Source organism: Canis lupus, chromosome 3 (assembly GCF_048164855.1).
Source record: "Canis lupus baileyi chromosome 3, mCanLup2.hap1, whole genome shotgun sequence".
NCBI lineage: Eukaryota > Metazoa > Chordata > Mammalia > Carnivora > Canidae > Canis > Canis lupus.
In genome coordinates this window covers 18,773,056-18,796,691 of record NC_132840.1, presented here as the reverse complement: position 1 = coordinate 18,796,691, position 23,636 = coordinate 18,773,056, and the positions used below count along the sequence as shown (strand labels likewise).

The 23,636-nt window shown below is 48.0% G+C and overlaps 1 protein-coding gene across 6 annotated transcripts in view; it reads right to left on the bottom strand.

Annotated features, from left to right (window-relative positions):
* PLCG2 (phospholipase C gamma 2) overlaps positions 1-23,636 on the bottom strand; it is a 173,983-nt gene that overhangs the window by 105,509 nt on the left and 44,838 nt on the right. The gene's annotated exons all lie outside the window — the stretch shown is intronic.

Here is a 23,636-nt window from a genome sequence, read left to right as displayed (position 1 = left end):
GTTCTCATTTACTGTAATCACTTGTCGCCCTGTGTTAGCGAGGTGGCCCCAGCACCACGCGAGCTGGGTCTGCAAGGAGCTTCACACAGTTACCAAAGGGGGGTGCTGGAATCTACCCCCCGCCTCGTGTTCACACCTGCCTCCTCTGGACCACACCCTGCTCCCCTACGGCTACCCCAAGGAAGGAGGCCTGCCCTGACTCACTCCTCAGCTTTGCAAGAACGGGTCTGACCCTCGCTATGCCACCAGGCAAGTCACTGTCAGACTGATCACAGAAGTTTATCTAAAATGCCAAATTCTGCTCAAAAAGGACAAGAGGAGCATGCATCAGAAGATAGTCCTTCACCCCTCTGTTGTTTAACCTGAGGACTATTCCTAATAAGTGGCTACTGTGTGGAGTGGGGCACAGGAGGGGGGCGCTGTGTCCACCACCCCCACAATAGTAACAGCTAATATCCCTCCAAGCGTTTGCAGAAGCAGGCATAGGGAGGGGGTATTACATGCATTTCCTCATTTGTGCACTTCATGTACATTATTATTATTATTATTATTATTACTACTACTACTACTACCATTCCCATTGAACAGAGGAGAAGACTGAGGTCACAAGACTATAAAGCCCAGAGCTGGTAACTGCCTCCAAGCTCCAAGCCCAGTGATGGGGCTTGAGTGGTTCCAGCAAGAAGGCAGCCTGCACAAGTCGATGCCTTCTGCTGGGGTCAGAGAAGGGCCCTGCTGCCCCTGCTTTGCCTTTGCAAATGAGTCTTCACTGTGGTTAGCGAGCCAGCCCTTCATTTCCCCACCAGGCTCAGTTTTGCAAACCAAAGTTGGGGGGTGGGGGATGGCAGTTCCTGTTACAGCGAGCTAGAAGGTGAGAGTCTTCCTTCCCTTTCAGAGAAGGCAGGATCGGTAGGCAAGAGGGTACCCGCCCCCAAAGCACCCCAGCCCAGCAGGTCTGTCTTATGTCCCCTCCACACAAGAATCCAAGTCCGGCCCAGAGGATACAGACACTAGACTAGTCTGACTACACAACCTGGGGGTGAAACCCACAACCTGCCTCCCCGTCTCCCCGCCTTTGCCTGGGACTGAGCCTAGGTTCCCAACTGGAGCTTGGCTGCAGTCAGACAGAGGTCCAAATCTCTGCCCCAGCAGAAGGCAGCCACATCACTCTGGCCTCCATCTCCCCCTGTAAGCTGGACCCAGCATTAAAGCAGGGCCAGGCTCAGGAGTAGACTTGAGGATTCAAGGGGACAACAGTTCACATCAAGGAGCTTATTAGCAGAGTGCATTACACAAAGCTAGTGCTAAATGCTTGCCGCTATCACCCACAGATTATCACAGTCCTGGCAACGCCCATCCACTGCTCCCTCAACAAAGAGCTGCTGAGTCCCATGAGCCTGGTATGGCTGGGGGAGCAGGCCATGGCAAACAGACCAAATCCCTACCCTCAAGGAATTCTACTGTAGCGGGGGCAGATGCGTAAGCAAACCAATATATATTACATCTGGTAGCAGTAAGTGCTATAAGAATTAAAACCAAAGCGGAGTGACGCACGGTAGGTGATAGGGCAAGGAAGGGGCTCTGGTAGCAGGTGTGATCAGAGAGGCCTCCCCAGAGGAGACATCCTCTAAGCTGAGGCTTGAAGGAAATGAGGCCAGATCCACGTGGATGTCTGGGGAAGACTATTCCAATAGAGCAAACAGCAAGAGCAAAGGCCCCAGGAGGGAAATGTACATGGCACGTTCTAGAAAGAGCAGGAGGTACCAGTTAGAACACACTGTGTGTGTGCATGTGTGCCTTCTGGAGCCTTTAGGTCCCCCGCTGCACCTGCCTGGGGCAGCGTCCCCTCCCCTGCTGTGGCCCTGAGTAGGTGGTCTTCCATTATTTAGTTCCACCTTCCTGCCCCTCTGAAGGCAGGAACTGTCTTGCTCATTCCAGTAACCAAGGCATCAGGAACAGTGCTTGACACCACATAGGGACCCAGTCAAGAGGGAGACCAAAGCCCCTGGAGATTGACTTGGCAATCACAGATTATACTGGAAATGCACACTCCCTCCCACCCAGCGATTCTGCTTCTCAGCGTACAGCTGCAAGGAACTCCCACCCATGCCAATCATAGGCCTATTGGCAAAAGAGAAAGGGAACCCAACGGGAAGGTCCAACACTGGGGGAGTGAGTATACTGGTGCTGTCACTGGTGGCTCAATAATTAAGAAAACATCTCTATATGGGGCACCTGGGTGGCTCAATGGTTAAGCATCTGCCTTTGGCTCAGGTTATGATCCCGGGGTCCGGAGATGGAGTCCTGCGTCAGGCTTCTCCCTCTGCCTATGTCTCTGCTTCTCTGTCTCTCATGAATAAGTAAAAATAAAACCTTTAAAAAAAATAACTCTATGTATTGAGGTGGATAAATCAAAACCCCACAATGCAATGTGGTATTCCGCATGGATCCTGAAGTTGAAAAACAACATTAGTGAAACAACCATAAAAATCCAAATAAAAGCTAGTTAATAGTCACATACAGATGTTAATTTCTGGCTTTGGGCAAATTCATCAAGTAGCAGAGGATGGAAGAATGAGGGGAGAAGGGTATGTGCTGGCGTTGCAACTCCTCCGTAAATCCAAAATTATTCTACAATTAAAAATGTATCTTCAAAAACAAAAACAAAACACGGGGGGAGGGGGGGTTGCAAAAAGCTTAAAAATTTATACAAATGATAACAATGTATTTAAAAGACACAAACAACTGTCATGGGTACTTGTGATTCCAGTCATACCAGTATATTAAGAGTGTTAAATACGAAAGAGAAGGGTACAGAACTTCACAAAATTTTTTTTTTTTTTTTTTTTTATGACAGTCACAGAGAGAGAGAGAGAGAGAGGCAGAGACACAGGCAGAGGGAGAAGCAGGCTCCATGCACCGGGAGCCTGACGTGGGATTCGATCCCGGGTCTCCAGGATCGCGCCCTGGGCCAAAGGCAGGCGCCAAACCGCTGCGCCACCCAGGGATCCCCAAAATGGTTATTTTTAAGCGAAAGGACAGAAGCTTTATAGCCATATATATAACATTTAATTAAAAAATATCTCAGGCAAGTATGATGAAAAAAAAAACACTGAGCTGGTAAAATTGGGTCACCATGCATCATTTGTATTATTTCTCTGCTCTGCTATATATGTTTGAAATATTTTACCATTGAAAAACTATTTTTTTGAAAAACTATTAATTAAAATAGTGAAAACAAACAAAAGCTCACGAATAGATGAAAACACAGAAGCAGAAGAAGGCAGAGCTGAAGCACATCCCTCATCATCATTAAAACTCTGATTCTAGGATTTTCTCAGAATTCCTGGTCTAGACATGTTTGAGAGATTCAATGTTCACAACAGAATTCCTTCAATGGTCCCTCTAAAACCAGGCTGCAGTTGGAGAGATCTGACCTCACTGGGATAAGAGGACACAATCTATTAAAACGTTCCAGGTGCACACCCAGGAATTCCACCTGTAGGGGCCCATCCTGCAGATGTATCAGTACAGGTACAGGGGGATTTCTATTCTGGATGACTGGGAAAGGACCTCCTGCCCACCAGTGAGTGCAGCCACCCTCTGGAAGCCCACACAGCCAGAAAGGACAGTCACGTACTGACTAGAAGACTGCCCAGAGGCCAGTACAGGGAAATGGCAAGCTGCAGAGAATACGCACCTGTTTTTGTTTTAAAACCTGCACATAAACTTATGTACCTAAGTGTGTGTGTCTGTAGGTTTACAGACACATAGGAAAGATGCTTTTAAGAACACATGAATGAGGGGTGCCTGGGTGGCTCAGTTGGTTAAGCATCTGCCTTCGGCTTGGTCGTGGTCCCGGGTTCTGGGATCAAGCCCTGCATGAGGGCCCCAGCTCAGCGGGGAGTCTGCTTCTCCCTCTCTTCTTCCTCTGCCCCTCCTCCTGCATGTGCTTCCCCACCCCCCTCTCTCTCTAATAAATAATTTTTTTAAAGAAGAATACATGAATGATTAGTACTGGTTACCTCCAGGATATGGGGGAAAGAAGGAAAAAAACCATTTTTCCAGTTCTCACATTGTTTGAATTTGTTATAGTAAATGGGTACTATTATTATTAGTGCAACAGTAGTGCAAGGAGTCCACTTTATCTGTCAATGTTTGCAGTGGCTAAAACAAAACAAAACAAAACAAAAAATCTAGAAACACAGTGAAAGTACGAGAACGGCTGAATTAACTGTGGCTCAGCCATAACATGGGTTACTCTGAAATCAGTAAAGGGGGCAGATCAGACCATCTGTGCCAGCTGAATTGGAGGAATTTCCTGAACTATTATTTAGTGACAAAAGCAAAATGCTGCATAGATAGATGGTCAAGCCATAAAGAAAAGCAGATACTAGCTGGGAGGAGAGGAATGATAGGGAAGACACATGTAGGGCTTCTAGATTTGAGGGACAGTGACATGGTAATTCATCTTAATCAGTATTCATTATATGGAATAATGTGTTGCTTCGAATAAAAAAGAAAGCTTAAAACCATAAGACAGTCGATGCAGCAGAGTCTCTGTAATGGCCACATGCCCACAGCTCACTGACCCTACTTCCAGCCACTCTCCTCCCAATAGCCTCCCTTCCTTTTTTTTTTTAAACACAGCAAGTACTCCCTGGCCACAGGGCTTCGGCACTTGTCATGATTCAGGACCAGTTCTCTTACAGTATTTATGCTTCCTTCTACGTATGCCACACTGCCTCAGCACATCCCCAGACCCAAGCCAAGTGTGAACAAAACCAATACAGACAAGAACCAAAATCGTGGACTAGGTGGCAGGATACCTCTAGCGATGAACCCCTGGACTACCAAGCCCTACTCAGTTCCTTTTTTTTTTTTTTTTTTTAATCCAAGATTTGGGAAAGGAAGGAACACAAATTGAGAGGAAGGAAATTCACATTTATTGAAACCTTCCATGCAACACACCCTATACCAGGCACTCTGAAAAATGTTACACCATTCCATCTTCACAGCATCCTTAGAAGGCTGGTGCTGCAAAGGCCAGCTTAGATATAGGAACTGAGTCCTGGCTGAGTTTTATAACTTGCATAAGATCATACAAGTGTATCTTCCCAGGATCTTCACTGGATCCCAAGGACCCACCAATCAAAACTGTGGCTGATACAAGCAAAGGAGATGGCACCACATGCCACTCAATTTAAAAAAAAAAATCACAAAGATCCTCCACAATCCACACAAATTTTAAAAATTATTGGAGAACTGCACCTGCAGGCTGATGTGTTTTGTTAGGTCAAGATCATGTTATTTGTTCAAACAAGACTGCAGTAACGACCTATGTTTTCAGCCTCAGATCTACTGCCCCTGAGCCCGCAGAGGGGGGTACAATTTGCCCGTCCCTGACCAGGCATGCATTAGCTCCCCACTGACCGCAGTTCTCACCCACCCTGGCATCTCACCACCCCCTGCAGCCTGCATTTGTTTCCGAGACCCAGGCATTTCTCTTACTTAGGTCACCTGCCTGGTCTCCCATAGGTAAGAGAGTTTCTGATCCCTCATCTGGAACAGAGGAGGTAGGATTTTTAAAGCCATAAAGGGAAGAGTCTGAAAACTTAACTACAGAATCAGCCCGCACTCGAATACAACATCGACCTTTGTAAGCATAGTAGACATTAATTTACTAGGTGCCTTCCCTCACATGCCCTGAAAAAGTCCAGTGAGTCTCACTTCAACAAGGTCAATAGGGAAGTACATCCTGAGGCCACACAAGCACAGTGATAGAGAAGCAGTGGAGCTTCTCTCTCTACAAGGCAATTCCTCATGGGAATGGAGAAGGCTGGATGCAGAGACAAGCTCTGAGCCAAGCATCCTGGCTTCACTCGTTGGACTGCTTGTCCAGGGGCAGCAGGCGGCTGGTTCTGCAGACTCCAGCACTAAAACCCAAGCCTTGCAAGAGCATATAGGAAGAACCTTCAAAACACCCAAGAGTTGCTCCAAATTGCCTCAAGCTGCCTTGAAAGACACACTGGAAATGGAAGAGCTGTTCCAGATGAGTGGCTTCAGGAAGGTCATACTATTTTGTCTTTTTTTTTTTTTTTTTTTTGAGTCTCTGTTTCCCCATCTATAACATGGGTAGACTCATCAAGAGGCATAAGGAGCATTTATAAAGCACCAAGGACAGAGGTTAAGACCACTCAGAGGACACGGTTAGTAAGTGGCTGCTCTTCTGACTTCTGGTGGCTTCTCTGTCAACCACCACCAGCAGTTACCAAGCTTAGTACTGAAAGTTCTTTTTATACATTAACATTCTGAACTTTAAAACATCCCTACGGCATAGGTCCTCCTGTTGTCCCTATGTCGTCAGCAAGACAGAGGCACACAAGATGAAGCAGGTGGACCTCAAGGTCACACTGGCAAGGACAAAGCTGATATTTGCACCTAAGGAAGCCCACCTTCCGAATGCACCCTTCTGACTGGGACACTTACGAGCCCCCTGCTACCTGTGTGCAGAGACAGGTTTTACTGACATTCTTCTCCGTCCCCTCCACGTCTGAGCCTGGGATTCAAGAGCTTTGCCCCTGGCAGGGGGGAACAGGTCTCCAAAAGGGGGAAAAACCCACAGCCCTCAGAGGTAATCACTGGATTCTGATTCCCTGTGGCCCTCACACCACAGTGGGGAAGATGGTGCGGGTTTTAACAGGCAGGGGCTTGGGGTGCCTGGCTGGCTCTGTCGGCACAGCAAGTGACTCTTGATCTCGAGGCTATGAGTTCAAGATTACTTAAAAGTAAAATCTTTAAAAAATAAATAAATAAATAAATAAAAGGGAAGGCCTCATTTTTGGTGACATGTTCTATTTTGGACAGGTTGAGTTGGAGAGACTCACTAGATGCCGCAGGAGAAAGAATCAAGCCAGAGCTGCACATTTCCAGGGTGCTGCCTCTCTCTCAATCACTTTTCCTAAGAAACCTCCTGTGAGGACACTGGGGTAGCTCAGTGGTTGAGCATCTGCCTTTGGCTCCGTCATGATCCCGGGGTCCCCACAGGTAGCCTGGTTCTCCCTCTGTCTGTCTGCCTCTCTGCATCTCTCATAATAAATAAAATCTTTTTAAAAAGATAAACAGAAACCTCCTGCAGCCCACAGTTTGATCCCACGCCTTTTCCTATGATTCCACATCGCCCTGCGTGTACCGTGGTATCACTGTCACCGTCCTGTCTCTTCCCCCCCTTACACAGTGAACTCTGAGGGCCAGGCCCTTGCTTGACACAGGGATCCCGATGCCAGCACAGTGTCCAGCATGCAGTTGGCACTCAATAAATATTTACCCAATGGACCAATGAAAGACATCTCGATGGAGATACACATTTGGGACTGACCTGTTTCCTGCTCCTGCTCTAACAAGCAACCACACATTTAATGGCTTAATACGACACAAGCTTCCTATCTCCCAGCTCTGCAGATCAACATTCCAACATGGGTCTTGGCAGACTAAAACCCTGGTGCTGGCAAGGCTGTTCCTTCTGGAGGCTCCAGCAAGCATCTGTTTCCTTGCCTCTTACCCCTTCCAGGAGCCACCTGCATCTCTTGGCTTGTGGCCTCTCCTCGATCCGTACAGCCAGGTTTGTTCAACCTCTGACTTTGACCTTCTGCCTCTCTTCCAAGTTTAAAAATCACTGTGAGGACATGAGGCCCACCCGGGCTGTCCAGGATAATCTCCCACCTCCAGCTCTTTAACTCGATCACATCTGTCATATGGTGAGCTCACACATTCACGGGTCCGGGGACTAGGACGGGACATCTTTGAGGGCCACAGGGAATCAGAATCCAGTGAAAGGAGAGGTCATAGGTAAGGACAGAAGGGGCAGAGGTCACACAATGGCAAACCTCAAGATGACCCCAGCTATGGGACAGGTCGCATTTCTCAGCACCAATGTTGTTTCTTAATCATAACATTTATTACTGAATTTGGATGCCCAGCCTCCAACGCGCCCTACTGCCTCAGAAATGCGGCATATGAGGAACAGGTCAAGAGGCCCCAGGACAGATCTAAACAGGGTCCTGACAGTCATGGAGCCAAGCCCAGGCCTGCTTCTCTGAGGAGGCTGGGCGTGGTCTCTGACACATCTCCAGGGCCTATTTGGTGCTCAATCAAAGTAAAATAATCGTTCTCAAAACTTAAACACAAATCCACAGCACACAGGGAAGAGCAGGCCTCGGAGAACACAGGCGCATAGGAGGCTTGCTCCCTGGCCTACCTGGACCCCAGTGTGGGGGTGGCTCACAGGCTGGCCTGGCCCAGCACGCTGCTCCCCCTCTTCCTGCTCGGAGAGAAAGAGAGAGGACACCCCCCCCCCCCCCGCAGCAGCTGCCCTGACCACCCGCCCACAGAGATTGGAGGTCCAAGGCCAGGCCCCTGGGCAGCCCGGGTACCCGGCATCCCTAAGTCTGATCAAACAGTCCATTCAAGCCAGAAGGGCAAAAACCCTTTAAGTGTCAACACAAGGTGCTGTATCACGAACCATAGTAACATAAACCAAGCACGCTAGGTTTCCTGCGGCTGCTGTAATGAATTACCACAAGTTTCGTGACCTAAGTCAGCACAAACTTGCTCTCTTCCAGTTACAAGACCACAGTCACTCCTGGGCTAAAACCAAGGTGTGGGATGGGTTGGCCCCATTTGAAGGCTCCAGTGAAGACTCTCCTTCCACTTTCCCGTGAGTGGCCTGGCTGGTTGTACTCCTTGGTTCATGGTCCTTCCTCTACCTTTAAGGACATAACTGCCACTTCTGTTATCATGTTGTCACCTCTGTTTACGCTGACCCTCCTGTCTCTTTAACTTATAAGGACGCTGTGATGACATCGGACCTGTCTGGATAATCCAGGAGGATCTCCCCATCCTTAATCACACGTGCCAAGTCTCTTTGCCACATCAGGTAACATGTACCTGCAGGTTCCAAGGATTAGGGCATAGATATGTTTGCGGCCATGATTCATGCCTACCATATAGGTCTACCTTTCAACTCCTCTCCAGTGACCCACAGAGAAGGAGGTGTATTATTTCAAAAATGGTTTTGGAAACATCTTCCCAGGAAAGCCAAAGCTCACCCATCCTTTCTTGCCCACCACACAGGAAGCTAAGAAAAACAGAGGCACACATTCTGAGACAAGGAAAGAGGGAAAATAGAAAATGATAGTCCATATTTGCAGCTTCCTTACCATGTTTCAAATGCACAGTAAGGTACTTTGAATACACACTGGAGAGTCTGAGCTCATCTTTACCAGTTAACACGGAGGAAAACTGGCTCAGGGAGCTTAAGAAGCTTGCCCTAGATCACACAGCCTGCAAATGGAAGATAAGAGATTTGAACCCAGGCCTGTCTGGTTCTCACTCAGTGCTGCTCTGAAAAAACTTGGATCCTCTGGAGATATTTTTTTTTCTTTTGGTCTCAAAAAGTTGTTCATAATAAAATCTTTCCTTTGGGGTAAGAAACTATGCAAAGCATTTGCCTCTGCCCCCACTTGCTCGGAGGCTTAGCAGAGAAAGGTCTATTTTGGAGCCTTGCGCTCCAGTGATCTGCTCACTTGGCCTAGAGCTCACCACCCGCTGAGCATTTTTTTTTTTTTTTTTCTACAGAGGCCACTTCCTGAGGCTCAAATGAGGCAAGCTGGTGGGTCTACCCAGCAAGACCAGAACCAGACTCAGAGCAGGACGCAGGGCAAGAGGCAGGGCCAGTGCTGAGCAGATCAGAGGCCCTGGGACCCACCTCAAAACCAAACCCACCCATCTCAGCAGTGGCTGCTTCTCAGCCGGTCACCAAGACATGCAGCACCTGAGCCCAGGATGCCAGTAGAAGCCAGGAAGCTGCCCTTTTAATTATTTTGTTCATTCATCCAGGTTATTTGAATGCCCAGGATGCCTGGGTGGCTCAGTGGTTGAGCATCTGCCTTTGGCTCAGGTCTCAATCCCAGGGTCCTGGGATCAAATCCCACATCAGACTCCCTGTTGGGAGCCTGCTTCTCCCTCTACCTATGTCTCTGCCTCTCTCTCTTTGTGTCTCTCATGAATAAACAAATAAAATCTTTAAGAAAAAAAAAAAAGAAGAAGAAGAAAAGAAAGAGCCCCAAACTGGAAACTCTTCTGTCTATCACTGAGTTCTGGGGGCTATTTGTTACATAACAATACATAACTGAAATCATGATTATTACTAACAACAACCCTCACCATTTTTGTTTAGTACCTACTGTGTGCCAGGCCTTCTTCCTATCACTCACAGAAGCTCATTTAATCCTTAAAACAATCCAGTCACGTAGTTAAGAACCCCATCCCCCATTCTATAGATGGAGAAACTGAGGTGCCTCAAGTCACCCATCAGGAGACTAGGGTAAACAGATGCAAGGGTATAGACAATGGACCACCACCCACAATAGAAAAGAACAGACCACTAATACCCACAACAGCATGATGAACCTCAAGAACATCACAGTGAGTGCAAGATGCCAAACACAAAAGAGCACATACCATGTAATTCCATGTAATTTCAATACGAAATTCTAGAACAGAACAAGCTTACAGTTGCAGCAAGTAGGTCAGGGGTTGCCTGGGGACAGGGAATGGACTGCAAAGGGACAGGAGGGAACTTTCTGGGTTGATGGATAGATTGTCTTCATCAGGATGGTGATGTGTCAAAGTATACTAAACTATATCCTTAAAATGGGTGCATATCATTGTGTGTAGATTAAACCTCAATAAAGTTCATTTAAACAGTTTAAAAAAAAAAAAAAAAAACACCAGGCACATCTTCTGTCTCCCAGAAGATTAAAGCCCTCAAAGATGAAGTCTGACATCTTTATAGAAAAGCAATCAAATTCCTATTTAGTTCCAGTGATCCCTGGAAGGTAGGCAATGGGAGAGAGACTTTTCTTCTCTCTGCGCTTTTCTATATTTTCCCAAGTATCTACAATGAACATGCATTCTTCTTGTATTACAAAACAAAACCATAGCCCATGTAAATTAAAAGCAAAAAAACAAACAAAAAAACCTACAAGGGGATACAGTCCAGCATTCCTGAGCTATCCCGGGTGACTGTGTCCCCCAAGGAAGGTGGAAGAGCACTAGACAAAGAGTCAGGAGATGTACCCGGCTGGGCTCAGGCTTCCTGGGTGCTTGGGCCCAATCCTTAGTTTCTCTGAGTCGGGCTGTATAAGGGGACTCATGAGTCCCACGTGCCAACCCCGCCCAGTCATCTGGCTCTGGAAGGGGCACAGACCAGCCTCCATCACCTCCATACACTCCCTCAAAGCAGCCTTGGGCCTAGCAGGAGCTTTGTGTTGCATGCCCAGCAAACCTCAGCAGCAGGCAGGCTAGGCTTTGGGCTCTAACTCTGCCATTTGCTGGCTGTGTGGCCTTAGGCAAATCACTGGGCCTTTCTAGGGCTTGGCTTCCTCATCTGTAAATCAGGAAATATATTATAACTTATTATAATGGTGGGGGAGGGAAGCTGGAAGGATGAAATGAAATGATGGTACTGGGTATGTCCTCCTGTCTCAATGCAAGAGTGTGTTAGTTTTTATTTTTGATTCTAAGAGTCTCCTACCAAAATTTTAAAAAGTCCTATGAGCTCCTACTAGTCTATGGAAACAGCAGCAAACCTCCCCTGATTCATGTTCCATCTAAACACCAACTCCCATGATGGTTTCCTCCTTCCTCCTCCCTTAGGCCAGGGTGATGGGCTAGGCAGCTCTCAGTTCCACTGGGAAAGACAAGGCGTACCCCCATGCAAGCTATTTCAACCAGCCCCGCTCTGCCTGCGGGTGCCAGCCAGGCCTGCCACATCTGACAGAGGCTGTGCCCAGATGAATGGCTCTGGCTTGGCGGTCATCCAGGCCCTGGGAGTGTCCAGAAACCCAGCTCTCTCCAGACAGATGGTTCCTGAAGCTGGGGCCTCCAGAGCTGGTTTCACTGCAGCCACAGGATGTCTGAGGCCCCAAGCAAGGGAAGACTGACGTTTGCCCATTCAGACAAGTCTGCAGTATCTGGATGGGCCAGTCATTGCTCGGGGCACAACAGGATCAGAGACTCATAGGGCTGTACAGCTGACAGTGAGGCCGGTGGAGCTGCCTGGAAGCCTCAAACAATCCAAGCCAGAAAGGCCTTCACCAATGAGGAAGCCAAGGAAGGCCCAGAGAGTAGAAGTGACCAGAACAATTCTGAGAGCTTCCACACAAGCTCAATGAATCCTCACTACAACCCCATGAAGTAAGTACTAGCATCCGCACTTCACAGATCAGAACTCAGGCCACAGAGAGGAAGTGACTGAGCCCAGGTCACGTGGTCGGAAGGAACAGGGAGCTGACGGCCAGGCCCTTCTATCTTGTCTCCTCCCTCTCAGAATCAGACTTCTCCTTTGAGCTCTTGCTTTCAACCCCAAAGGTCCATTTAATCCCTTTTTTCCCCTCTAAGGAGTAAGCAACCTGAGACCACGTGCTCCCAGAGGGCAGGGAGTGTGTCTGGATTTTGCACACCCCCAGGCCTGAGCCTGATGTGTCCTGAGTGTTCAACACATGTGTTAAAGAATCACCATTAAAGTAGCCTCTGAACTTCTGCATGTAGCTCTGAAGTCTTCATGAAGAGCAGGTATGCTGTGATACCTGGTCTTTTAACAACAATGTTCACTGATGCTGTTGTCACACCAAATACAATTAATAAAGGGTGTTCGAAACCGCACTAGCAGCTTGCACAAGGGAGTGGACAGTGACCCTCAAGAAGCAGAGGAAGAGGACATCGTGATATGCTGATGAATGCAATCATTACACCCGGCAGCTCCTCCTGTCAACAAAAAGAGGGCTCTATCTCCCTCTCCTCGGATCTGGGCTGGCCTTTGTGACCTGCTTTGATCAGTCAGAGGAGACAGAGGTGACCCTGTGCAAGTTCTGAAGCTCCTGCCTTCTGCATCTTTGAAGGTTTTGCTGAGATCCCCACACTAGGAAGCCACGCCAGCATCCTGGATGGGAGGCTGCATGGGCACAGAGGCCCCCAAACCACAGCCAGTCCCACGCATCAGCCATGTGGGCCAGACGCCTCAGAACTTCCAGGCCAGCTGAGAGCAACCATGTGGGTGAGACCAGTATGGCCAGTAAACACTGCCCAGGATCATGCAAAATAATAAATCCAGCCAGTTCTAAGCTGCTGAGTTTGGGGGCAGTTGGTTACACAGCAATAGATACCTAAAAGCACTATCACTACCATCAACAACCACTACCGTTCATTCAGCAGTTAGCATGTGCCGGACATTCTTCTAGTCACTCAGGTAGTAACTCATTGAGTGCACACAACCCAATAAAGTGGGTGTTATTGTCCCCTATTTTCAATAGAAGGGGCAACAAGTGAAGTGACTCACGCAAGGTCACTCACTAGTGAGCATTTGAGCTCAGGCTGTCTGGCCCAAGCCCATGATCTTAATCCACCACAGCAGTAATAGCTAATGTTTATTCAGCCTTATCTGTATGCCAGGAACCGAACAATGCACTGCATGTGAATTAAAACTCACTAAAGGGGTACCTGGGTGGTTCAGTTGGTGAAGCATCTGCCTTTGGCTCAGATCATGATCCCGGGGTCCTGGGATTGAGCCCCATGTTGGGCTCCCTGCTCAGCGGGAAATTTGCTTCTCCTGCTTCTCCCTCTGCCACTACCTCCACTCATGCTCTCTCTCAAATAAATAAAATCTCAAAAAAAAAAAAACAAAACTCACTAAAAATTCACCAGCATCTGCAAGGTAGTTGTTCTGATTATCCTCATTCTGTAAAGAAAAAAGTCCAGAGAGGCAAAGTAATTTGCATGAGGTCACAGAGCCAGAGAGGGAGCACTCCAGGACTGCATGCTGGTTCTTAACCACCACTCTATAAAAGCCTCCAGTCTGTAACAATAAAATCCTCAGAGCCTCCCAAACAGATACATTCATTCTGCAGCCACACGATCGTCTGCCTTCTCATCAACACGGCCCACTTCCCTGACAGAAGCACAGAGGATACACCATGCACCCGCTCTAACACTGCCCATCTGCAAGCTTAATAAACAGGCTAGAGGACCATTCACAATCTTCAGGCATCAAAAGAACAGAATTAATGAAAAGTAAATTTGGTAAGGACCTCATGAAGAACCTATGTGTCTTATATGTGTTCTTATATGAATGATTGTATTACTTTGGCTGACATGCTGCTCTGTGTATGCACGCATTCCTGTGTGTGTGTGTGCGCGCACGCTCAAGTGTGCAAGCTCATGCGTGCTCACAGATGCAGTAAGAATAGGACACTAATGGGCAGCCCAGGTGGCTCAGCAGTTTAGTGCCGCCTTCAGCCCAGGGTGTGATCCTGGAGACCCGGGATCAAGTCCCACATTAGGCTCCCTGCATGGAGCCTGCTTCTCCCTCTGCCTGAGTAGTCTCTGCCCACCCCACCTCTCTCTCTGTGTCTCTAATGAATAAATAAATAAAAATCTTTAAAAAAAAAAAAAAAAGAATAGGGCACAACAGAGGCACCCATGTAGCCAGGGTCAGCAGTCCAGCCCCCAGAAGCTCCCTGAGATGGGTAGAGGGCACTCCTCCTCTTAAAAAAACCTCCAGGCAGCAGTGAACAGTAGAAGGAACCCCCACACACACACCCAGGCAGGAGTATGCATGTACATACATATGTACCACATACACAAAAACACACACATACACACACAGAGAGAGGAAAAATAAGATTCCCTTCTAGCCAGGATAACAGTAATGACATGTAAAACATCTTTTTGTCTTTCAAGGGTAGATGCTTTACAGATCGTAATTCATTCTACCTTCATAACTGCCTAGTGACCTAGGTTCTCCTATTTTTCCCATTTTATACTGAGGAGACTGAGGCCTGGGTGTCTCCTGCTCAGAGGACTTTGCTGAGCATGCCTCGCAAGGGTTCTCCCCTGCCTCCTTGAGTTGTCTTCGTCGGGCAAGACAGGCCTTCGTCTTCCTTTCTATTATCCCTCTGTTCCCATCAGCCTACAAGGTTCATGAGAATGACCTTGTCCATGTCACTTGCCTCTACTTACCCAGCACCCAACACTTCTAGTGCCTGTCACCTTCTAGGTCCTAAATGGGTAGTTGTGAAATGGGTAGGATATAGGAGCAGAGAAACCTGGATCTGAGAAGCCCCAGTGCCCATCTCAAAAGAGCAGAACTTGACTGTGGCCCCAGGTGTCCAAGTAACAATGCCCTTAACGCTCTTGGTTCTCAGACCCCATCATTCTCAGGAGTAAGTAACCATTTCCAATAAGGGACAAGGTCCCCTTCTCAGACTTGTCTGGTGGTCCCTCTCAGAGCCCTGAAATGGGGTATGCTTAATGGTTCTGTATCTGAAGGGTAACTCTGAGAGCGCTAAATACTACTACACTGAAGATCTACAAAAGGATTCCCACCAGGACGACCCTGAGAATCAAAGGAGCCACCTCCACAGAGGTTGGAGCATCAGGCACCAAAACTGGATCGCCCACAACAAGGCTGGATTTTGTCTCTAGATGGCTTCTGTTCCCCACTGGCGTTTGAAAGAACAAGAACCTCCACACAGGTTAAGTCAACAGAAGCCAGGCAGGGGTAGAAGGGGGAAGCAGCATCTGGTCATGGCTACTCGGAAGACACAAACTAGGAGGCCCTAGATGATGTCCTGCAGCTCCCCAAAGCCCCCTCCTGGAGGACAGAGGACCCCAGGGCCATATCTTCTGCTCCTGGCATTCAGAGGGCTCAACCAAGCATAAGCACCTCACTGTCCTGTGTGGCCCCGACACTGCTCAGGCTGAGACCCCCCGGGGAGGGTCAGGAGGCCTGGAGGCCACACTAAGCCCAGGCCCACCAGGGAGCAGAGATCCTCTGGGGAAGGATCCCTGCCTTCTCTGTCCTGCTCCCCTTCACACAACCTCCAACCGCATTAATGGTCCTCGCAGGCAATGTTGTCACAGGTGGTTTATTTTAAGCCTCCTGAACTCCCGAACTGCTGACAAGGACCACACATTCCTTTCATAACTGGGAAAAAGAAACACTTCACAATTAACCTCAGCAACTGGAAGCTTTAGTCCTAGGAGGGGATCTGGCAGGTTGAAAGAATTACTGAAACAAGCGGCCCTGGTCATAAAGGGAACCCCACGTGAGAACCACCCTGATAAAGGGAACCTCACGTGAGAATCACCCCAATGAAGAGAACCCCACATGAGAATAACCCTGATAAAGGGAACCCCACATGAGAATAACACTGATAAAGGGAACCCCACATGTCAATTGCCCCAATAAAGGTCAGGTATGTGAGTGTTATCCTAACAGTAGTAAAGGTGCCTCCACGTGAGCACTATCCTCAGCAGCTGACATGTACTGAGCACTTACTCTGATCCAGACCCTGTGCTACGAATCTGACATTAGCTCACCCCAACCCCATGGGGTGAGGGCAGTTATGATCCGTCCATTACACCCCTTTGTCTAGACAAAGAGACTGAGGTTCAGAGAGGCTCCATCCAGTGCCCACAGTCACACAGCAAGGAGCAGTGAGGCCAGGACAGGACGCTGAATCTTTGCTCCCCAGTGTCTGGCGCTTCATCTCCCCCTGAGTATCCTTCAGGGAGATCCCTGCACCACCCCACCTTGGTGACCCTGATGCAAGACTCTCACTCCTGAATGCTCTCACCTGAGACTATATCCCCACCTCTTGTCTCAGCTGTAACAGGCCCCCTCAAAGGACTTCATGACCCACTGAGGAGAACAATGAAGCAGCAGGACAGAACAGACATTCCATCCCTGGACCTGACCCCATTTCTCCCACACTCTCTTAAGACATTTTTGCTCTCGCCCCAAAGTTTGGCACAAACACACTGACCCTGGTCTGTTTGTGCCTGTTCCCCGGCCCCTCCCTTCCTCCCTCCGCCCATCCTATTACCAGAGCTGCCTTCTGGATCTCTGCATACATCCAAGCTCAAGGCCAAGAGGTGCCCCGGGCTGCCCTGGACTCTACTGCTGGGGGACCAAAGCCGCCCATGAACTCTTCACCACTCTTTCCATAGGAGGTGGCATCTGCTTCCCTCCCCTGGAGACCGGGGAGGCCTTATGATGTGCTCTGACCCAAAGACTGTGGCAGAAGTGACCCTGTGCCAGTCTCAACCCCACGCTAACCATGAGGAAGGAGGGAGAAAGAAACTGCCGGCAAGAGCACCAGGGGCAGACGGGGGAGGAGAGCCTTCGTGGAAATTCCCACGCAGCCATCAGTCGAGTCTTGGAGGACTCCAGCCGGCAACAGGTAGGACGGGACCATCACCCAGGTGAGCCCGCCCAAATTCTTGACCCACAGAGTTGTTGTGTTGTGACAGGCTTTTTCTAAGGTAACTGAGGCACCACCCCCAAAACTGGCTTCCAGGCCTGGGGTGGGGAGCCGCATCTCCCTCTCAGGAGACGGACATCAGGAAAGACCTTCCCCTTGGCAAGTCCAGGACCTGGTAAGCAAAGTCATCCCCAAATGAGGATACCGCCAGCAAAAGCACTCAATTAAGCATGAGCCTGAGGACACCTGGGTGGCTCAGTGGTTAAATGTCTAGCTTTGGCTCAGGTCGTGATCCTGGGTTCCTGGAATCAAGGCCCACATGGGGCTCCCTGCATGGAGCCTGCATTTCCCTCTGCCTGTGTCTCTGCCTCTCGTGTCTCTCATGAGACAATAAATAAGATCTTTCTTAAATAAATAAAATCTTAAAAAAAAAAAAGTGTGAGCTAAATTAGGCTTCACATATGAGCCTCTAGGCTGCACACCAACCCACAAGGCAGATACCCTCACTGAGCCCATTTTATAGATGTGGATACCCCAGTGGGATGTCAGCTACATAATGGCACAGCTCAGAGTCAAGCCCAGGCTTGTCTGAGTCCAATGCTGCTCTTTACACACAATGTCATGGGACCTCCCACAGTGCATCAACCACCCCAGGGTTGCCCCAGAAGTACAGACCCTCAGCCCTTGGGGACGCAGGTCAGATGTGGCTCTGGGCGGCAAAGCAGATCACTGGGACTGGCAAGGCCACTGTTGGATCAGTCTGGCTCCCATCACGTACAAAACCTCCTCCCAGAGGCCTCACAGAGAGGGGAAAACTCCTTGTCTTCATTGTATGTGCATTCATGTCCATATTTAACCAATGTTTGCCCATTACCTAACAATGTCCATGTGAAATTAAAGATCATGTCTAGGGACACCTGGTGGCTCAGCAGCTTGGACATCTGCCTTTGGCTCGGGGCATGATCCTGGTGTGCCAGGATCGAGGTCCACATCGGGCCTGCTTCTCCCTCTGCTAGTGTCTCTGCCTCTCTGTGTCTCTCATGAATAAATAAAATATTTAAATAAATAAAGATCATATCTATTTTTCTCAACTCAATGACTGCCCTTGGTTTATCAATAGTTACTAACTGAATGACTCATGGAGGGAATGAATGAAGCCATGACAAACGAACACAACGAGATGACCATCTAGTGGCTCCTACCTGTGACTGTGACTGGTTTGACAGCTACAGCCTGATGTGTTCTCCTGGCCACATACTTCCAACATACCAATTCCCCAACAGCTTTGACTACTTTGCAATCAAAGACGCTAATACTAAAGAAACAGACCTTTTTCCTTCCAAAATCCATGAGCCTTCTAATGGTGGCTTTGCTGGCAGGAGACTCTCTCCAGCTGAGAGAAGCAGCCAGATGCATGCTCTCCCACCCATCTTCTGACTAGAACCCATTTTTGTCTTTCTAGAATTCACATCCTCAGCCCAAGTGGTGGGCCCCTGACAAAAACAGGAACAGAGTCTTCCTCCTGGATTGACATATACAACCAATTCTCTACCATTCATGGTAGTTATACTATGTAAAGTCACCGTGTACCCTGAATTAGCAAGTACTGAATCAGTGCTCCCAAGGAAACACAGGGTTAGGTTCCTGTGAGCCTCTGGTCACATTTTCATCAACTGATAAATACATAACCTCGGTTGTGTGTGTATAAGTGTGTGTGTGTGTGTGTGTGTGTGTCTTTTTACATTTTTAAGTACTCTCTAGCCTCAAGATGGGGCTCAACCCACAACCCTGAGATCAAGAGTCACATGCTCTACCAACCGAGCCAGCCAGGAGCCCCTGTGTGTTCCTATTTAAAGACTCTTCATTTAATATGCACTGTGGATAAACACTGAACTCACGACCAACAGCACCAGAACTCAGGCCTGAATAAAGCTTCTCTAACACCTGTTATCTTCTCCATCTGCCATGCCACAGCCTTCTTGTGCTTAGGAACACTAGACTGCACTTGGGGGCTATTTTAAAAACCACCCCTAAAAGCACAAAACTGCGAAAAACATGGCAAGAACCATCTGAGAAAAGGACACTTGTTACCAGTAGGAGCACTGAAACAAGAAGCCAGCTGGGAACACGTGTGTCAGCGACTCAATATTTTCCCCCACTCTACTCATGTCTGCAAAGGATTACAGAAGTGCCATGAGATTTGGTGCAGGGGGTTACAAATCAATTTTAGCGAGTGGGCCAACCTGGGACTGGAACCCACAAATAATGAGGACCAACTGTGGATGCCAAGAGAAGGGCCACATGATCAGATCCATAGATGAGGTCTGTGAACGAAGAGAAAGAGGAAATGAGGGAGGCAGAGAAAAGATGAACAGGGAATGGCAGAGGCGGTTCCTGTTCCTGCTCCCCACGCCCTGGCTCCTTGGACTCCGTGCATTACAGAGCCTTCTTCTCAGCCCCACATTCCAGGAATTCTTGATGATGAAGGTAGCCTCTGACTCCACCAACCAAAAGACCCCAACTTGTGTGTCAGGCAGTCCAATTTGTAACTGGGCCATCAGACACACACTCTCCAGGGTTAGGACAGGTAACAGAGAAGCCTGGAAAAACAGCAGCCAGAGGAGAAACACATGCATATGGGCACACACACAAGTACATGAACACACTTCCTAGTGGGCAAGCTGATCAGTGCCACCCAGGATACAGGCCACCCCCAGAAGAAGGATCTACCTGGGTCACCCAGTAACTTGCAGAAGCACAGCTAGAACCAGACCCTCTGGCCCAGGGATCAGGTGTCACACCTAAATCTATGACAGATGCCTGGGCAGATGGCAAAGCCAGCAGACATACACGAACCCATCTCCGTGGGAAAATGAAGCCACTTGACCTCACAAAGCAAGATGCAGACTTGCCATCATGATCATCACAACAGCTGTCACACAGAGCACACTTCTGTTGCTCGGGGAAGAAGGAAGAGTGTGGGGATAATACAGGAAGTGGGTAATGCAAAAAGGAGGTATGTTCTAGAACTATGCTGTCCAATGTAGTAGCTAGAGCCAGATATGCCTATTGAGCATGCAAAACTGGATGGGTCCAAACTGAGATGTTCCATAGATATCAAATACACCCTGGAATTTGAAGACTCAGGCCAAAAACAAGAATGTAAAATCTCAGTAATTATCCTGTGTTTATGTTGAAATCATAATACCTTGGATATAGCAAGTTACATAAAATATATTAAAATTAATTTCACTTTTTTTTTTAAGACTTTACTCATTTATTCATGAGAGACACAGAGAGGCAGAGACACAGGCAGAGGGAGAAGCAGGCTCCCTGCAGGGAGCCTGATGCAGGACTCAAACCCAGGACCACAGGATCACACCCTGAGCCTAAGGCAGATGCTCAACCAGAGCCACCCAGGTACCCCTCACCATTTTTCTTTGTACCTTTTTAAATGTGGTAACAGGAATTTAAAACTATACACATGGCTGGTATTGGTAGTTCACATCCTGTGTCTTCTGGACAGCGCTGGTCTAGAAGTAGCCAGTTTGGCTACAGAATAGAGAGGTGGGTGGGATGGGGGAAGAGGGAATAAAATGTCCGTTCAGATCTGTTGCTCACTTTTTAGCTGGGTTTTTTTCCTGTTGTGTTTTATTTTTTAGATTTTTTTATTTGCGAAAGAGAGAGGAAGAGAGAAAGAGCATGAGTGGGGTGAGGAACAGAGGGAAACGCAGGCTCCTTGGTGACCAAGAAGTCCAACACAGGGCTTGATCCCAGAACCCTGGGATCATGACTTGAGCCAAAGGCAGAGGTTTAACCAACTAAGCCACCCAGGTGCTGCTCCCAGGTGTGTTTTTAAGAGCTCTTTATTTTGGAAACAAGCCCTTTATCAGCCATGTGTTTTGCAAACATTTTCTCCCAGTCTGTGGCTTGTCTTTTCAATCTCTCAACCTAAAGTTTTTATTGCACAGGACTGGCCGGATGTAGTTCCTCTAAAAAAGCTTGATAACCTTGTGCCAGCCACTCAAGCTCACTTAATTCACCAGTACAAGGCCTAAGTCACAGGCTTAATGTGATGACTGCAAACTATACGTAAATATCCATACACATGGTCAAGTGAATACACATGTGCTTGCAGTGCTCAGCACAATGGTGGCTCATGGTACATTCTCAACAAATGTAATAATCACTATGGCAGCAGTGCCTCCTGATTCTGTTTCTTCTCAGGGGATGCCTGGTGGCCAAACAGGAGGTGGAGGGGCTCAAGCCAGCCAGGAAGTAAGGAGGGAAGCTAAAACTCCAGGCCAAGGTATTAAACCTTGAAATGAAGGAAAATCTATGCCACACCTCACCCAGAGCATCCAAGTGATCTTGAACATTTACTAAGGCAACTCAGATGAGCTACCACCTTCATAAAACAGTCCTTTGGTCCTCCCCAAAACAAAAGTAATAGGTAACATTTATAATTCTAGACTTAAGCCGGGAATCACATCCCTGTTGACTGACGTCTATGTCCATGTGCTTCTCATGAAGCTCACCCCAAGGTAAGCACCCATGCGTCAACGCCAGCCCCAAGAAAGTGAAAGTAAAACCACATGTTGCCAAAAGAAAGTGTTTGTTGGGATATGAGGAGCTCTACTTAAAGAACAAGGAGCCACCAGGGAAATGCAAATCAGAGCTAAAAAGAGATAGCCATTCTACCGGGGAGGAGGTCCTATCATCAAAAACACTGACAATAGTAAGTGTTGGCAAAGAGGCAAACTGAAGCTCTCATGCACTGCTGTAGAGAATGTAAGATGGGGCAGCCACTGTGGAGAACAGGCTGGCTGCCCCTCAAATAAGAAAACACGGAGTTATGAGTGACCGAGCAAGTCCACTTTCAGGTATATACCCAATGAGTGAAAACCTATTTCCCCAAAAATCTGTCCACACACGTTCACAGCAGCATTACTGGTGACAGCCAGAAAGTAGAAACAACCAAAAGGTCCATCGAGTGACGACACAGATAAAGAAAACGTGGTCTGTCCTAACGATGGAACAGCACTCAGCCACAGAAAGGGATGGAGTAATGATCCACACTACAACATGGATGAGCCTCAACGTGACGTAAAAACAAAGAAGTCAGATGCAAAAAGCTACCCGTTATGATTCCATTTCTATAAAATGTCTAGACAAGGCAAATCTATAGAAACAGAAAGTAGAGGGACGCCTGGATGGCTTAGCGGTTGAACATCTGCCTTCAGTTCAGGGTGTGGTTCCCAGGTCCTGGGATAGAGTCCCACGTCGGGCTACCCTAGAGGAGTCTGCTTCTCCCTCTGCCTGTGTCTCTTCATCTCTCATGAATAAATAAATAAAATCTTTTTTTAAAAAAGTAGATTCCTTCTAAAAAAAAAAAAAGAAAGAAAAAGAAAGTAGTAGCTCAATGGCACACATTAACTGAGCACCTACTGGGAGCACTCGTGCTAGAAGCAGAGACAAACAAGATGCCACCTGCTTCAGGGAATCTGAATCCAGCCTCCTCCTGGCAGCCCTAAATCTGGTAGCTCTCTGCAGTAACACACCTGTGGAGCCAATTCCAAAGTGGAAGGTCCTTCAAAGCCTTCTTCTCAAGAAAGGAAAAGGACATGAAATCCATCCCAGAAGATGGCCTGAGACACACAACGAGCTGAGCAATCAGAACAACTGGAACTACATGCTAACAGGGTTGCTGCATGGGTTGAATGAGCACCTGTCAGCAGCCTCGGCCCACAGGAAGGGCTCCCAAGTTCGCCTACCACTGTCCCAAGTGGTCATGTCGATACCACAGTGAGATCCACGTCCTTTACCCACCAGCGGCACCACACTGCTGGTTTCACAGCCTAGGACAGAACAAATGCCCAACTAGGAGAGGGAAGCACAACACTCACGAGACACCACCACCACCTCACCCCCCGCTGCCTGTGATTTTCACATCTGTAAAAGATACAAAAGCTGACAGATGCCTGGATGCTAGCAAGGATGGTGGGTGCACATACAAATCAGTGCAGCCTTCCTGCGGACCACAGAACACTGTGCCCAGAACCCAATACACAGCCTTCCCTTCCTCCCACAAATTCTTCTTGAAATTTATCCTATGGAAATTGCCAGGGACGTGCCTAATGGTCAGCACTAAAAATATTGCCAGGATCCGTATCTGACATAGCAAAATCGTAAGCTACATGATATCCAAAAATAGAAAATTGACTAAAAAATATAAAAATAAAAAGATAAGGTGGAAAAGTTATAGCCATTTAAAACAAAACAGAAGGCATGTGCTTAGAAAGATTTCCACCA